Below are 12,401 nucleotides of genomic sequence, written 5' to 3' on the forward strand. Positions count from 1 at the left end.
TTCCTCGTCTTGCAGTGGACGCAAACAGGATGATGATGACGTTTAGGGTGATTGTGAACACGACGACGACAACGATGAGGATGATTATGAGTATGCGCGAAAAACCCGAGCTGTTGCTGTTTCTGAGCGGTACAAAAGGTGGATGAAGCTATAAGGAGTATATATATATGTACTTGAATTCGAATGGGAAGTGAAGCCGGGTCACCACAGTAGAAGCCGGGCGCGTGACCATCACGCTAGATCTGCACCCCTGCGAGTGTTTGCGCGCGTGCATGCTGGGAGTGTTTTCCATTCACTGCGCTATGGGTCTTTGTTCGCGTCTACTTCAACTGTACATTCTGCACCAGCGCAAGTGTTGTGCAGACCGGATACCTTCACGCGGAAGTTTTACGAGCTATTCTATTCCCTATTGTGAAAAGAGGGCCGCTAACAGCAGTTGCGAAACGGCATTGTGTGGTCATTCTCGTGTGCGTTTTTGCAATTGAGCTCCACACCTTCACTTTGGTGAGACACGTGTTGTGTACTGAACCCATCACTTTTCAAAACTTGCGGCTGCTCTCTTACGGTGTTTTCTAGATAGTTTAGAGGCCACATACAGCCAACTTCTTGAAGAATCGCGTGCATTGAGACCTCCGCATGGAATTTTTTCAGCCAGTGGAAAATGTTTTGTCTTCTGCCATTACTGGAAACATCTCAAGTCGGAAAATACGCTTAAGTAAGGTGTACTCTGAGGCGCATAGCAGTTGTTTCAGCGTCATCGGTTCTTTGTCCTTCTACGCAAAAGCCATATCCTCGCTCTGTGTGATGGGGTTTATTATCAGTGGGCTTGGGCGCAAAAAGTCGTACTTGTTTGTCGGGCTAATACGCTAATTGCGTTTCAGCTGCATGATAGACGCAAGTAGGCACATAGCAGCATTGAGCGTAAATGGTCTTGAAAGGTCATGCACAGGCCTATAATTGTTCTGATGGAATTGAGATAAGACCATGAGCGTACCTTGCGGCTTTATTCCGAGGGTCCGCAGGATACGGTCTGCCAGGTCCGCAGTGGGCGCACTTACAAATTCTCAGAGCATTTTCCTGCTTGAACGTCTCCTAGCCATAACAGTTGGACGTAAGCCGTTGACGAAAGTGATATTGAGCGTTAACCAAAAACAAAAAAAAAACTGGGCAATGAAAGGAAGCTGTGCAATCAACCTGAGATTACTGTTTATCCCGCGCCAGACGAACGTTGTGTTCTCCATTGTTATGTCATGTGGCCTGGTGTATGTGGGCAACACTGGCCGTTGTATCAATGTATCCTAATAGGTTGCTGCAACACATTTTCTTACTTTTTTTGAAATCCTGCACTCTTGCAGAACGTAGTCTACCAACACCCCCAGTACCTAAAGTAGGGAGTCGCCAAATACTCGAGCCATAACTTACTGCTCTGCGCAAATCAGGTAATTTAGAAATTAGATCAAAAAAATTTGTTTTAAACAAAGCTTTAGTGCTCTCACTGAACGCGTCTTTAACACGAAAACGCCGAAGTGAAAGAAAAAAAATGCTTCCCGTGGCCAGATCCGAGCTTGGGTGCCCCGGGTTATGAAGCCGGTCAGCTTGAGTGCTCTATTTCAACGAAGTCGAAGTGTTTTGTAAACCTTAGACGACAACCAAAGAATCCGTCACGAGAATCCGTCTCGTTCAACCATCGTCGTTGTTTCATAGAGTTTCTTAGTAATTATACTGGATAGGAAACTGCACATGGGAATCCATGTCGTAATGAGGGGGTTATGCAACGACCACAGCTTCAGGCTTCAGCTCGGCATGACAATTGGCTTGTTAAGCGGGTTTTACGATTTGTTTTTTTTCACTACCCATTAACACGTCTACAAGCAACGCGGTAGCCGAAATCCTCCTTGGTCTGTCGTAGCCGTTAGGCTTGGCAACTGAGCTTTGCTGAAAGAGCACGCAGTGCGTGATTGTACCTAACGTTGGTCACGCCTGTGTCGAAGGAACGTATGACTGAGCGGGTAATATACCGCCGCGAAAGCTGCAGCTGACGAAAAAAAAAGAAACCACTCGTACATCGACGAAGACAAGATACGACCGGTACGGGCATCTGTATCAGTCCTATGTTGTGTTAGCGCCACGTTTTCTTTTTCCTTAAGTGTGAAAAATTCGCTCAGCACCAAGTTTTGTTTAGCTGTAGCCGACGGCTAGTGCACCGGTTCACTACGGAGGCGACGTTTTTATTGTCACGCTTAAAAACATTTCCAAGCTCTTCAAAGAACCTATTATTTGAAATATTACTAAAATGAATAATGTAAGCATCTATACCAAGTTCCCCCCAAAATATTAACATTGTTGTTAACTACCTGCTTGGCCTGCAGGATAGTAGGCACAACCGTTCTGGCAGAAATACCCTTTACTCCCCATTTCCTTAGTTTTGAACAGCTTTGATTAATTTTCGTATATATACTAACACACTATTTGGGGGGGGGGGGGTTGTACACTTTGTTCAAATATACGGCCACCAAAACACTTCAATGCAACCAATGGCGAAACAAAGGCGAACGGACCGTATAATGGCGGCCCATGACGACAATGACAACCTTGATGTGAGCCGCATAGACGATAGCGCCAGATTCCTGTATAGTGTACATTGTAAGAAACTCTATGCATCGTTTGAGGGAGCGGTGCGTGATTTTTCCCGGTGTTGGCGTCCTGCGACCGTGAAATTAAGTCATTACAACGGTTTAGGGGCTATTGACCGGCTTTCTTTCAGTTGCAGGAATGGACACATTCGACAGCCACTTTACAAAGAAAGCCACAAAAGCACAAAAGAAACGGAAGGTGCATCTGCTGCGACGAGCAAATCACGCAGTGACGCTACGCGCCGACGATAACTGTAGCATTGGCTGAGCTTGAAAGTGTGAAAGGAATGCCGCACACAAACTTGGCTCTGAACTGTGCTGATTGTGGTTGCCTATCCGATTGCGCCATTCAGACACGCTGATTGTGGATGCGAACCGCGCTTTCACGACACGGAAGTGATAGTCGGGCCCTGTTCCTGTACATATGGGTTTTCATAGGAAATAATCATTGCTGCCGATTTTGTTCCTTGCCCGCATTTCAGTCATTGCTTAGTTTTAAAGGACAGAAAACACCCCAATTTATAAATCGCATGTCCCAACAGTCTAGCCGGCGACGGATCTAATGCCAAACACAAAGGTTTTAAGAGCGAATGCTCTTTATAAGCGACCCCAAACCATCCACCGCCGGCGGCGGCGGCGGCGGCGTCGGCGGCGTTGGCGTCCGCAGTGCTCCTCTACATTTAAAAAAGAAACAGCATCCGGCGCCAGGTTTCGATCCGAGGACTTTGCGGCCGCAGCGCGACGCGCTACCGACTAAGCCACGGAAGCCACGCTGATATCAGAGTGAGTAACGCGCCTTATATCTTTAACGCATTCAAACTACGTCGTCAGCGGCGTGCGTTGGCGACTCAGCGGCGTTATAGCGGCTTGATAACTGCGTGGTGTACACGTGATACAACAAACCCGATGGAAGAGATGGAAGAGAAGGCGGTGGGCTGCGGGGGCCGAGCGCAAGCGCCGCAAGCGGGCCGACAACCGTGCATTCGCACTTTCACATTCTCCCCCTCGGGGAAATGCGGGGGAATTTTTTTAAAGCACTTTATTTGTTGTAAAACCCACAGCGAGGAAAAAATACAGCGAAGAGAGAAAAAATGTTGGGTCAATCCACGCCGTGAATGTGGTTGTTAAGCAAAGCTGTAAACGGCACGCACAATGATTACCCATGCGACGTCAATTAAATTCACTTACGTCGCTCTACAAATAGTGAAACCGGAGAAAAGTGAAATGTACTTAACCACCGCATTAATTACTTTAAAGAGATATTCTTGGTGAGGTAAATCAATCCATGATGCATGAACGGTGTGGTTTAGTTGTATTGGTGTAACACAAAACTGGAAACTATAAAATTAAATGAAGCTCAAACCCGGTGTTCGACGATCTCATTTCTCCGTCTCTGCCGCCGCGGACGGAGGTGACGATATCGGCGGCAGACACAAAAGAGAAGGATGGGGAAATACTTCTCTTAAGATTTCTGAACGGCCCAGAGGAGTGGTTCCTTCTTCACTGAAGCCCATATGCAGTCCGCGCCACCTGTCCTCTGTCCAGCAGCTGAAGCTGTGTAGGCAGAGAGAGGCTTCAAAATAGCGTCCCCATTGTTCTGGTTGGGCAGTTGACGGAAAGAGAGGAGAGTGCTCAGGGCTACAGTCGCACACCCCGATTATGTAGCGGAACAATCCTACTTCTGAGCAAAATTCATATTCAGCGTCGTAGCGATTCGGGTGCATTAAGTGAAGACGCGTTAGGTGTGGGAAGGAGCCCGATTGTATGAGCTGTAAGATAGTTTGTTGTTCTTTGGAAATGTCAGGGAAATAGGAAGTTAGGGTCTGGCTCTGAAGGTGATAATGCTGGGTTATGTCCCTGAACGAAGCAAGCGGGTGACTGTCCTCGAGCAGCTCCATAGCACGGGGGTTAAAAGCGCAGGCTTGTTGGTGGGCGTATTCGTTGCCCTCCTTGGAAGCGTGAGCGGGTGTCCAGATAAGCTGAATGGAACCATTTGGGGAGGAGTGGCTTTAGATGCGACGCTGAGAGCATCTCTTGTCGGCGGCTCTGTCCTTCCTGCGTGCGTCCGTCAGTGTTGTTGTCCGCACCGCTGCGTCCCTCCTCCTCTCGCCGTGATAGTGCGCCCTCTCCCCCAACATAAGTGGCGCGCGCAGTGCGGCGCTGCGCGCGGCGCAAGTGCGCTGTGCGCATGTGCAGCGCCCTCTCCGCGGTCTCCTCTCCTTCGGGAGCGCTGCGCATATAAGCGGAGTGCCGCGCTCCGGCCGGTCTCTCAGTCGACGGTCATCCGCGCTACGCTTGCTCTCTCCCTCCCTCCCTCCCTCCCTCCCTCCCTCCCTCCCTCCCTCCCTTCCTCCCTCTCTCTCTCTTTCTCTCTCTCTTTCTCTCTCTCTCTCTCTCTCTCTCGCGTAACCCGACGATTGCTCACGCAATTCGAGTAATCGACCCAACGAAAATACACAATGAAACCCCCTTCAGCGATGCATCACACCAGGGTTCCCGCGAGGGGAGGTGGGCGTAATTTTTTCACCACAGGCATTGCCCGTCGGGACACCCAACCCGACTGGTAATTCTGGTAGGCTTGTTGGGGATCAGTGACTACCTTCAGAAGCCCTGGCTTAGTGAGAGCCAAGGTGATGGCTGCCTCTTCTGCTGCCATCATGTATTGGGTCTTGAGTTAGGCATACGCAAGAAAGTTGGTTCCGGATGTAGCCACGATAAAGGCGTACTGCTGCCCTCGATGTTTGGAGGCGTCTATATTGATAATTGCATGATCCCCCGAGGGTGGTGTTGAGCGCTTGAGCCAGTTTTTGTCGGAAACCCTCGTCGTGTGAGGCATTCATATTTCTAAGAAAAGAGAGAATCTTTAGTTCGTGTCCACAAGAGTCTGGGAGTGCGTCCTGTGCTGCCCAGCCAATCTGGTGAAGGATGCGGATACCCGCCTCAGATCTGCTCAATCGTAGCTTCTGGTTAGAAAAATGGCCCTTTAGGGGCTCTTCCGTGTTGTGGAGCCCAGTGGTAAGCAGCTTCTCTGTGGACGCACTCATGGGAAGACCAATGGCCTGCTTAACTGCATTTCTAATCGTCATATAAAGCATCTTTGTGTCCTCCTTTCCGAGAAGAACACAAGGATGACGTCAGTGATTCTGGACAGGACAATAGCTTGAATTATTCGAAAGGTGCCAGATTCTTTGAGGTCTCTCTTCTTAGTGGCAACTCCCCTGATCATGTTTTTGATTTGATTGATGCATATTTGAGGCGGTGGAAGGATAGGTCACTCTTGGTGTCGGCCTGGAGATGTAGGCCCAGGATCTTGATGCTGGGAGTTGGAGTGATGGCCTGGTCATTAATGAGTATTTGAATGTGTTCCTTGATGTGCCGTTTGGCGTGAGGGTGGACGACAAGGAGCTGTAATTTTTTACGTGAACACTGGAGGCCACAGTCTTTAGCACGTTGGCGTACAAGAGGTGAAATGACATGCGTTGGTTTGACTTCCTTTAATTTTTGTAACTCTTATCACACGCGCAATGCGCGCACAGGGCCGCTAGACGTGCCATGGCCGGAGAGCAGCGGCGCGAGAGGTCGGGTAACGCTATCACATGGCATTTAGCGAGAATGCAGGGGTAAAACCGTAGATGTGCTTGGTTAGTGCGCCACCTGTATTCCCGATCTCCGCTTGGGCTCGTAGCTAAATCGGCGAGACAACAGGCTATCGCTTTATTACTCTATTAGTTCCAGGTTCGATTCCAGGCGGTTCCATTAAATTCTTTTATTTGTTCGCGGGAATTTTCTGCTGACACCACCGGTCGCGAAAGAACCCTTGGGGGGTAGAGGCAAAAAGCTTTGCTTTAAAAAACTGGCGGGTGTCGGCACGCCATTGCTTATCGCCGTTACCAGTGCGTGAGCGGGGATTCAGGAAACAAAAAAATCGCTAGGAGGCCGGTACTGGCCGCAGTGACGTCTTCCCAGAGAAAAAGTCCCCTTACAATACGGTATGTAGACCTGTGTTTGGACGTCACACATACACCAGTTTGCATGCACAGGTGCCCACTGAAGGCAAGGTAGTGTATCAAGAAACCCCAAAGTTCCGTCAAGCACCATTTTTCTGCGTTACCCTAGTCTTCTATGCGAAGCTTTAGCAGAAAAATGCGTTTTTTGCGCAATGTAAATAGTTTCCTAATGATTCTTTGCCATTTGAATGTGGAATGTTTGTCTCACGCGAAGATATGAAAATACCACTAGTGGCTGCATGCAAGTTGAGGTCACTAATGCGCCTCACTTGAGGCGTATCGGAGTTTGCGGGAGTACACAAATGGGAGGGTACGCTTTGTGCTCAGCGGGTCCACTCAGAACAGGTTTGCCAGAGGCAGATTTTCGAGATTTTAATATTCAGGTACGTTCTACAAGGTGGTGCCACTTCTCCCACTCGCCGTTACAACGGAGAAACGTGCCTTACATATATAAAAGTTATAAAAGTAGCCAAGGCCTGCGGGCGAAATATAAAGGTGCTGCTAGCAACGCTTTTCCCATACCAGAAAGTGACCCATGTGCCGATGCTTCGTCGTTCTCACCGAGAACCAACTAAGGGAACACGGCAGTAGGTCGAACAAGCCGTGAGCACTCCTAATGTGACATTTCGAGAAATATTCTCGCCCCGTTATAAAAGCCGGAAGGGCGCATGTTGATTGTGAATTGTTGAAAGCTTGATTTAACAGCCACAAATCTGTTTCATAATTTACCTATTTTCGTCGTGCACCCAATAGTCATTTTAACCCCAGCCAGGCTTGCGGCCGCAGCATGTTCCTGTGAGCACATCCAAATATTAAGTTGGTTGAATCGGTCAAGCATTCCTTCGTTGCGGCACCTATGCTACCATTTGTACGGTTAACTATTTATTCTAATTGGTAGCGTGTATGTTCATGAGTATGTGTAGTTAGTTAAGCCTTTTGTTTTGCACCATACAGATGATTTTGACACCATTTTAAACACCAGGATCAACCGGCTCATGACTAATCAGAGCGCGAAAGACTGGACAGACACAAGAATAGCCACAGGACAGGCGCTGACATGTGACGGCGACATGTGACGACGCCAAATAGACGCAGACATCGGCATAGCGATGAATACCCAGTGGAATTACGGTTGACCCACCAACTAATTGATGAAAAAAAAATTAGACTATTCGCAGAGAAACGCCTAGCTTTTAAAACTGCACGTATACCAGCCTGAGCGTCAACCAACATGTTGTCATTACGGAGCAATTTCGGCTGCTAGCAAGTTTGGAGTAATTATGCTTTGTCAACGTTCTTAGAGCTCGTTCTCAGCGAGTCTGATTGTGTAAACTGCCGACTTCGGCGGCCCGACCGCCAAATCTAAATATTTAGGTTCTGTGAAAATGTTCAAACTTGTCAAAATTTTTCAGAAGAACAAAACACTACGCAAAAATGAGACAGAAAATAAATACATAAGTAATCTTTGCAGTATTCCTTAATTACAATCAATATAATGGATGCTTAATTTGTTAATTTCATATAAAATATTACATGTAGTGCAGAAAAACATTCACTCCGTCGCCTTCTGTCGCCCGCGACACTTTAGCTTCTTGCGGCATTTAGAAAAATGAAATTGCAAAAGCAACGACGAATTCCACAAGATAGGTTCCACGTTCTGCTTGGAACTCGCGTGGAGTAGGGCAACGTGGTTTTGTAAACGCATAAGTAGGGGGCCTTCATTTATGCGTGTCTCCGCCGTATGGCAGCGCAGACATAGACGCCACCAGCGTGGAGCAGTGCACCGCGGTAAATTTACATTGCTTTCAGCAAAACTCTAGCGTGTTTATCTTGCGAGGAGCGACACGGGAGAGGAACAGCATGAGAGCGGGAAAGAGAAGTAAGGCTTTTATATGGCAGGGATGTTGTAGGCGACGGTCATTTTTCGTCGATATTTGCAGCGGAAGGAGCAGATACGCGACGATTATTAAATGCAGAGCATTTCAGTAACTCACGATGTCACCCGCGTTGACGTCCGTAGTCGTATCGTAGTCCGCACCACTCCCCCTACACTATATAAAAAAAATACTCTCCGGCGCCTGGTTTCGACCCCTCGACCCTGCGGGCGGAACGCAATGTACATGGTGCTCCACCCACTGCGCCACAAAGCCGACACAGAATGGGAGGCTACGAACGCGCCTTATATCCTTGACTCATTCAAACTACGTCAAGAAGCTGCTGATACAACGCATTCACTACCACCAACTCCCCAAACACTAAACGTTAACGCAATACACCCACCCCCTGTGCAACGCATTTACTCAAGTCCCCCTCGCGGGGAGAGGGGCCCAATTTTTTTTTATTTATTTCCACTATATTTTTCGCGCACTCCTACGTCTTCGCAGGAAGGTATGGCAACGTGGGCGTTCTCTATAACGTGGTGCGAGCTCCCGCACAGAGAATGTACGTTTGTAACATTCCAGCTGACGCCGTTCTGGAAATGCAATTGCACCTTTGCCGTCGCCACGCCTTCGTCGGATGCGACAATGTGGACAGGCAGCACCGGAACACCAAAATATTGGAAGGAAAGTACAGGTATAATTCTTTTGTATGTTTGAATACTTTCGCAATAATGTATTTCGCCAAAACCACACCATCGGTTGGACGAATTTGACTGTACCAGTAACTGTGCAATACTTGGACCATGGCCCAGTCCAGTTTTATGCACACGGCGTTATATATGCAATTGAAATTTCCTAAACATGTCTTAGGGACTGCTATAATTCATGAATAAATGTCGTCGTCTCCTCGACTGCAAGCCATGTTCTACATGCTGCGGACTCCATATGAACCCTTCCTCCATTCTACATGCATAAGAATTCGTCCAAGAAACCAAGCAGGATTCAGGAGGTTTTTTGTCGTTGTTTTCTTTAGTTTTATAGGCCACTATTATTCTGTATCGCGGGTATACAGCCCCGCGTGCGTTTCTACCAGGCATCATTTAAGGCCACGCCACGACCACGTTCGCATCCCGCCACTGATAACACGAGATACAGCAAGTGTAATAGGAAGAAACTAAAGGGTATACATCTAGCAGCTCGGCACCTCAACGAAAGCTTTGAAGGCATATCACTACCACAGAGTGAATTGTTTACAATATTATTCTGAATTTTCTGTGTTTTTGGCGTGGCTCATCAGCCCTCATTTTTTTCTGTGATGACATTTTTAAGGTAGCTTTAGCGAAAGCGATTGCTTTTCTCGTTGCTATCGTACACGTGCAAGGAACCTTAAGAACTAAATTTAGTAATGTGTGCGTGTTCCCATTAGATACCTTAGCGTCCAACTGTTGCCCTGAGGGAGGGTTGCACTGAGGTTAGCATCTAGAAACGCACGAGAAACTTTGAAAAAAAAAATTAAGCAAATGATGAGTTCGATTTCTCGTTAGCAGAGATTTCACGCATCGAAATAGGCGGGAAATACCAATAGGAGAGTCGTATTTGCATACCAATAGTCAAGGTTAAAACTGCGCCAGCAAGTGATTAGCAACTTCTTTCAACTTGGCACGTCCGTATACACCACGTAAACGATTTGTCTAGGAGGCAGTAACTCGGTCTTCGCGTGAATCTCTAGCAAGTGCGTTGGTCCCACTTCTGACAACCAACCAACCGCCTTGTCTGAGGATAAAAACTTTCTAACGTCTATGGACTCACAGAGAAAGGAGCCCCAACCAACTTCGAAAAGAAAGGGGTGAATTGTGGAGTACATCCTTTATCTAAACACATTCTTCGGAAAAGTATGGGTCGCCGCAAGGGACAAAACCTAAATAGTGGAGTGCATCTTTTCTCCAAGGCCATTCGTCGGAAAAGTATGGGTCGCCGCAAGGTACCTAACTTAAATAGCACAAAAACTAGGAATACTTTAGCGGAGGAATTGTTAGTAATCACCTAGAAACGCTTCCGCGCAAAGCGGCTCACAACGACTGCCGCGGCCTCTCCGACTGTCAACGGGTGCCGTTCTAGTGAAAAAGGCGAGGTGTCCACAGTCCCGAAGACAAAAAACCTCCTTCGCTGCAAGAAGAAAACAGATATATCCTCCGCACAATCGCGAAAAAAGTTAAAAAGGAACGAGAATGCAGGTCACGCACCACTACTGGAAATTGAAGTCACGCCACAGAGTGATTTTCGACTGCTTCGTTGTCGGGATCAGGTCACATAGCGCTAAGTGGCTCGACAATTGCCCATTGTCCCGTTGTTGCACTCTGCTAAGGGGGAGAACAAGCCATTCTGTTCACGGTAAAAAGAAATTTAATAACGAAAGTTGAAGTTCGCTACTTCCCCCATCGTTCGTCCTGAAGGAAAGAATGCAAAAGCAATGACACAATGTTCCGGCGGGGAAGAAACTGCAAACGGGAAGAAGCAAGTAAAGCTGTCTAGAGCTCAGTCAGACAGTCTGGCGACAACGTTCCCAAAGGCCCGATAGCCATCTGCTCGGAAACTCGGCCGTAGGAAAAGGTGGGCGTCCATCCGATTACACTAAATAAAACCGAAACAGAATTCGAAAGCATTACCCGCTGCGCAAAAATGAAAGGATCGCTCAACGGCGCTCGGTTTTTTTTCTTTTGGGAAGCACAGCTCATCACAAGTGATTAGGTGCCTTCACAGTTTTCTTTTTTTAGACCCTACGCGGTGGCTTAGTGGCTATGGCGTTCTGCTGTTGAATACAGGGGTGTAGGTTCGATTCCTGGCCACGGCGGCCGATTTTCTGAGTGAGGCGAAAAGCGAAAACTCCCATGTTTTCGAAATTTCGGCCCGCGTTAAAGATCCCCAGGTGGCCAAAATTAATCCGGAGCCTTTGACTACGGCGGGCCTCATCGCGTGTGTTGCGTCGGCGTGCCTCATCGCCTGTGTTGCGTCGGCGCGATAAACCCCACCATCAATCAATATTTTTTTTTTAAGATGATGGTATACCAAAAATTGAAAATTTTCGTCTGTCTATCTGTAACTCACGTGATTCTGCCTCCCGACCAAGCTAAATTTGAAAGAATGCTTCAACACAGACATATGCAGTCAACACCATTCCAAACTCTGCAGTCACAGCTTATACACGTCTACATTGGGCTACAAACACGAAGCTTTAGGTGTATTTTAAGCAATATAAAAGTTCGTAAACGAGAGTGCAGCGTTATTTTAATTTGGAATACACGCATTATTAGTTTTGGCCACAGCTATTGCAAAATGACATCACAGTAGAAGTGTCGAAGAAAGACAATGTAAAATAAATGCAAACAAAATATCATCACCATCGCCATCAACAACAGCCCATTTAGGTCCACTGCAGGACGAAGGCCTCCCACATTGACCTCCACCCGTTTCTGTCATGTGCTGCCCGAATCCATCTTTGCCTCCAAATTTTCTTATTTCTCCCTCTGTCGAGCTAATGGCCTTCCTCTTCTTCTAGTCACGTCTCTCGGTGTCCATTCTGTTGTCCTTGTGGTCCACCTGTTCTCCGTTTGTCGTACCACATGACAAGCCCAAGTCTATTTCATTTTCTTATATTAAACTATGATACCATCTATCCGAGTTTGTTCCCTAATCCAGGTAGGTCGTTTTGTGTCCTTAACAATTACTCCTAACATAATTCCCTACATGGCATGTTGACCGAACCTAAGCGTGCTTTCTAATTGTTTAGTAAGTCGTGATGCTTCCGCTCCGAATGCCATCACTGGTAGGACGCATTGGTTGAATACATTGTTTTAGGGATAGAGGCATCTTATATATCATTA

The sequence above is a fragment of the Haemaphysalis longicornis genome, unplaced genomic scaffold (genome assembly GCF_048455015.1).
Source record: "Haemaphysalis longicornis isolate Haplotype H1 unplaced genomic scaffold, Haemaphysalis longicornis Haplotype H1 scaffold_8, whole genome shotgun sequence".
Classification (NCBI taxonomy): domain Eukaryota; kingdom Metazoa; phylum Arthropoda; class Arachnida; order Ixodida; family Ixodidae; genus Haemaphysalis; species Haemaphysalis longicornis.